We start from the raw sequence: 6,000 nt of genomic DNA, 5'->3' as shown, positions 1-6,000 counted from the left end.
ATTAATGGTTTTGAGGAATCTGACAAAGGATGAGCTATCAAATTCTAGATGTAATCAATTTGGCAGGACAGTATTCATGAAGTGCATTGCTACTACTAAACTAAATTTTGCAGTGCTTTCACTTTCTAAGCTTATCTTAAAACAATATATATTAAAATAAACACTTAAGGTGTTGCCAGTAATCTTTCGCATTATCCTGACACAGCAACATATTTCAATCAGTTCTGACAAAACATATTTCTTTATAGAAATTAGAAGTATATCTTTAATTCTGTAATATGATCAATTGAGACACCAGCTCTGAGAAAATGCGATATAATATTCCCAGTTCCCATAAAGTTTCATAGTTTTAGTGGGCTGTGTATAAATACAAGCAAAATATAATTAGCAAGATATTCTAGATCTTTAGTGTCTAATTTTTCAAAGCTATAGGCATTCAGAGGTCTAAAATGAGGTTTGCAAACCTGTGCATATTTCTTATGCAAGGAACAATGCACACTGGCAATTATAGTGAGGGTCCTTGTGGGTTTGCTGTGAAAGAGAGTCTGTAAATAAATGCATTCAGAAAAACTCTGATAATCTGCCATCAGTATTCCAAAATCCCAATGGTTCTGCATCAAGCTCAGCAGGAACTTGTTCCTGCGCTGCCTCTGACACGCCAGAGCCCTGGTTCCCACACTCCGTCTGCCATGCCAGGGCCTGGTTCCCATGCTCCCTTTCACACACCGAAGCCTCAGTTCCTGCATTCCCTTTAAACTCACCTGGTTCTGTTTCCTGCTCTCTGTTTACTGGAAAATGTATTATTCTACTGTGTAAAATCTAATAAAAAAGGTGAATTGAAAGTGCATTGGGGTACTAATAGAAATAACAGTTTAAGGTCCAGAACCACCAAAGTTCCAAGCATGCTGGATTAATGGAGTTTTATTGTATCGTAATTGTAGTCAATGTGGACTTAATACTTGTATTTTTTTTGAAATCAATGTTACAGCTAATAGCCCTACTTAGTCTTACACGGCTGAATACTTGCTCAGCAAAAGAGGTGAACCCGTTCCCCACAAATTGCTCACTCCCCAATGCCCACGTTTGTATACCAGTGCCCCCAAACAGTGCAATTTAAGGAGATCTTCATTACTTTTTTATTAGTTACTGGTTGATTTCTTTTTGTTATTATAAGATCATTCAAGTGTTTCCTGCTTTCTATGTTTACATTAAGTTGCAGAAATCTATGAGGAGTGGTGTGACAAATGTTGAACTTCTTGTCTTCTGAACAAACTAATTGCTCGGAGAAAAAGGACGCATTTTTGGGAATATATCATAATTGTTTCTGTGCTGTATCTCTCTATGAATCTATGATTCTAATATGATAAAATTCTATAAAATGATTGAAGGTGATTGGGTTCAATCTGAAAACCAGAATCTTAAATCTAAAATTACAAATGAATGAGGCATGAGTTGGATGGGGTAGATTGGAAAATTACATTAAAAGATATGCCAGTAAAAAAAAAGCAAGGCTAACATTCAAAGAATGCATGCATAGTCTGCAATAAATATAAATCCCTTTAAACCACAAAAGACAACAGGAAGAGTGACCTCCTCATGGCAAGCAAGACAAGTTAAAGATTGCATTAGATCAAAGAGAAGGGCTTACAATGTTTCAAAACAAAATGCAGTAAATTTGAGGATTGGAACGTTTTAAAATTTAATAAAACAGGACCAAGAAATTGATAAGGAAGGGAAACTGAAACTGTGAGAATAATCCAGCAAAAAAAAACTATTGGTGAAATCAATAGGACAGAAATCCAATTAAGGCCCAACAATGTACATCCAGAGATTTTGAAGGGGGTAGCAGTGGAGAAAGTAGATGCCTGGCTTGTCATAAAACATAGAACAGTACAGCACAGGAACAGGCCCTTTGGCCCTCAATGTTGTGCTGAACTAATTAAGCTAATGCCGCCTAACTAAACCAATCCCTTCTGCCTGCACATGGTCCATATCCCTGCATTCTCTGCATGTTCATGTGCCTATATAAGAACCTCTTAAATGCATTGTATCTGTCTCCATCACCATCCCTGGCAGCACATTCCAGGCACCCACCACTCTGCGTAAAAAATCTGCCCCGCCCATCTCCTTTGAATTTCCCCTCTCTCACCTTAAATGTATGCCCTCTACTATTAGACATTTTGACCCTGGGAAAAATATACTGGCTGTCTACTCTATCCCTCTCACGATCACCTAAATTTCTATCAGGTTTCTCCTCAGCCTGTTAAGAGTCCTGCCATTAACTGTGTGCTTTTCCTTTACATTTGCTCTCCCAAAGTGCAGCACCTCACACTTGGCTGGATTAAACTCCATCTGCCACTTTTCCACCCATATCTGCAACTGATCTATATCCCGTTGTATCCTTTGGCAATCTTCTACACTTTTCACAACACCACCAATCTTTGTTTCATGAGCAAACTTACTAACCCGCTCATCCATGTTATCATCCAAGTTACTTATAGGTATCACAAACAGCAGAGGTTCCAGTACAGATTCCTGTGGAACACCACTAGTCATGGACGTCCAGCCAGAATAAGACCCACTGACCACGACCCTCTGTCTTCTACTGGCAAGCCAATTCTGAATTCGAATGGCTAAGTCACCGTGGATCCCATGCTTCTTAATCTTCTGCATGAGCCTGCCATGAGGGCCCTAGTCAAATGCCTTACTAAAATCCACGTAGACAATATCCACTGCTCTACATTCATCGATCACCTTTGTCACCTCCTCGAAAAACTCAATCAAGTTAGTAAGTCATGACCTACCCCACACAAAGCCATGCTGACTGTCCCTAATTAGGCCATGATTTTTCCAAATGCTTATAAATCCTATCCCTAGGAATCCTCTCCAATAGCTTCACTACCACTGATGTAAGACTCACCAGTCTATAATTTCCAGGATTATTTCTATTTCCCTTCTTGAACAAAGGAACAACATTAGCTACTCGCCAGTCATCCAGGGCCTCGCCTGTGGCTAGAGAAGACACACAGATCTTGGTCAAGGTCCCAGAAATCTTATCTCTCACCTCTCTCAATAACCTGGGGTACATCCCGTCAGGCCCTGGCAACTTATCCTCATTAACATTCTTCAAGAAACCAAACTCCACCTCTTTCTATCAAATGTCCTAGCATATTAGCATGCTCTACACAGATCTTACTATCCTTCATGCCCTTCTCCTTGGTGAATACTGACGCAAAGTACTCATTTAAGACCTTGCCCACATTCTTCGCCTGCAAGCAGATGTTCCAAGCAATCAGAGTCATGTACTGAGCAATACCGAGGGCTGGACACACAATCTGGGGATAACACAAAAATTCTTAAATAACAGGAGCAGGGAAAGGAGGTAAAAAAAAGTTAGTTTCTGAGGAGCAGCACATTTTGGTGTCCAGGGTGTCCTCTTACTTGTTAGTTTCAGTTAACCTCCAGGAATGCCACTGTTTGACTTTGTTCAATAAGACAATAAGGGCTAACAGCATCAACTAAGTTGACTGTCTTTTATTACAGACTTAATCCCACATTCATGATTGGATGCTAAAATAAGGTATGCTTCCAACAGTCCAATGGAAGGGGTTGAAGTAATTCTGTAATCTCCTTTTCAGATATATGATTTTAAATTTCATCACATTTTAATTGTGCATATACTGTATATATAACACATATACATTTGTTTCCCACTTTGTGTTTGCTGATAATTTGCTTTAAGTTCTTTTGAAAGTGAAGCCATTTCTCTTTTTGCTTTAAAGTCCATGTTAGAATTTTTTCAGTCATACTAAACTTACTACTTAATTCTTCATATTTTTAAATTGAATTGTGAAAATTATTGTTGTGTGCACCATCTGTGGGATATGTAAAGAAATATTTCTTGCCTTTGATGTCATAAGGCTGTCAAAGCATAGGCACATCTGGAACCAATAACTGTAGCCAGAGGGAAAGTACCACATGCAGTAGAAATGTCACACTTGGAGTCAATTTTACCGGATCAGTATAGCAGAAATGAAATACCCTGAGGCTGATGAGGAGAAAGTTCACATGCAGCATATTTTATGGAATGTGAACAAAATTTCTCTGCAGCTTCTTTTTTCTGATTGCTTTGATTAATGGACATCCAGATTGTGCTTCAAAAAAGTTGAAAGGCTGAATCAAAAGACTCAGTGAGATGTCAGAGGGTCAGTCATGAGCAGAAGCCTAACAGTTTGCACATGCAAGGAGGTGTGGGAAAGTAAGTCTGAGCCCATCAATGGAGTGAAGTTCAGAGGATAATATATAGAAAATTATGATGGATAAATACTATGTGATCATAAAGGTCTTCAGTGTCTGGATTTATGTTGATTGTTCTTAGGTTAGTTTATTGTGGATGAAAAGGTTTAGGACTCAAAATATTTTCTGAAGCCTTTCTCACGTCACCCACCTGCTGGGGACTGGGCAGGTAGAATCATAGGAACATATAGCACAGAAACAGACCCTTAGGGCCATCTTGTCTATGCTGACTGTGATATCTATGTATGCTAATCCCACTTGTCCACGTTAGGCTCATGTCCTTCTATGCCTTTCCTATCCAAATACCTTAAACAATGTAATTGATTTGCCTCCAGAACTTCCCCTGGCAGCCCATAGGCAAACACATACCACTCTGATCCCAATGTCTGAATTTTAACCTATTTTTCTGAGTAGACTTGCCTGCAGCTGCTAGGATCCTTCCGAAACAATGCAAATTGGAGTCTGATGCTTTCCCTTGTTTCTGACTCCAATTTCATTGATAAGACCATAAGACATAGGAGCAGAATTAGGCCATTCGGGCCTTCAAGTCTGCTTCGCTATTTGATCATGGCTGGCTTATTTTTCCCTCTCAACCCCATTCTCCTGCCTTCTCCCCTTAATCTTTGATGCCCTTACTAATCAAGAACTTATCAACCTCTGCTTTAAATATACCCAATGACTTGGCCTCCACATCCATCTGTGGCAATGAATTCCACAGATTCACCACCCTCTGGCTAAAGAAATTCCTCCTCATCTCTGTTCTAAAGGGATGCCCTTCTATTCTGAGGATATGCCCTCTGGTCCTACTACTGGAAACATCCTCTCCACATCCAATCTATCCAGGCCTTTCAATATTCAGTAGGTTTCAATAAGATTCCACCCCCCCCCCCATCCTTCTAAAATCTATAGCAAGTACAGGCCCAGAACCATCAAATGCTCCTCATACATTAACCCTTTCATTCACAGGATCATTCTTGTAAACCTCCTCTGAACCCACTCCAATGCCAGCACATCCTTCCTTAGATATGTCCCAAAACTGCTCACAATACTCCAAATGTGGTCTGACCAACACCTTATAAAGCCTCAGCATTACATCCTTGCTTTTATATTCCAGTCCTCTTGACATGAATGCTAACATTGCATTTGCCTTCCTTACTACCAACTCAACCTGCCAGTTAATCTTTAGGGAATCCTGCACAAGGACTCTCAAGTCCCTTGTACCTCCGATTTTTGAATTTGCTCCCCGTTTAGAAAATAGTCTACGCTTTTATTCCTTCTATCAAAGTGCATGACCGTACACTTCCCTACACCGTATTCCATCTGCCACTTCTTTGCCCATTATCCAAAATTGTCCAAGTCCTTCTGCAGACTCCCTGCTTTCTCAACACTACCTGCCCCTCCACCTACCTTTGTATCATCTGCAAACTTAGCCACAAAGCCCTCAATGCCATCATCCAGATCATTAACATAGAACGTGAAAAGTTACAGACCCAACACTGACCCCTGCAGAACACCACTAGTCACCAGCAGCCAACCAGAAAAGGCCGTCTTTTTTTCCCACTCTTTGCCTTCTGCTGGTCGGCCAATCTTCTGATCTTATTTACTGTACCCTGTGCCAATTTGCACATGGCTCAGGTAGCAATCCAGAGATTATTACCTTTTTGGTTCTGCTTTTTAATTTAGTCCCTAGCTGCTCAAATTCCC

This window comes from Pristis pectinata, chromosome 9 (assembly GCF_009764475.1).
Source record: "Pristis pectinata isolate sPriPec2 chromosome 9, sPriPec2.1.pri, whole genome shotgun sequence".
NCBI classification, from domain to species: domain Eukaryota; kingdom Metazoa; phylum Chordata; class Chondrichthyes; order Rhinopristiformes; family Pristidae; genus Pristis; species Pristis pectinata.
Note: the sequence above shows the minus strand (reverse complement) of the source record.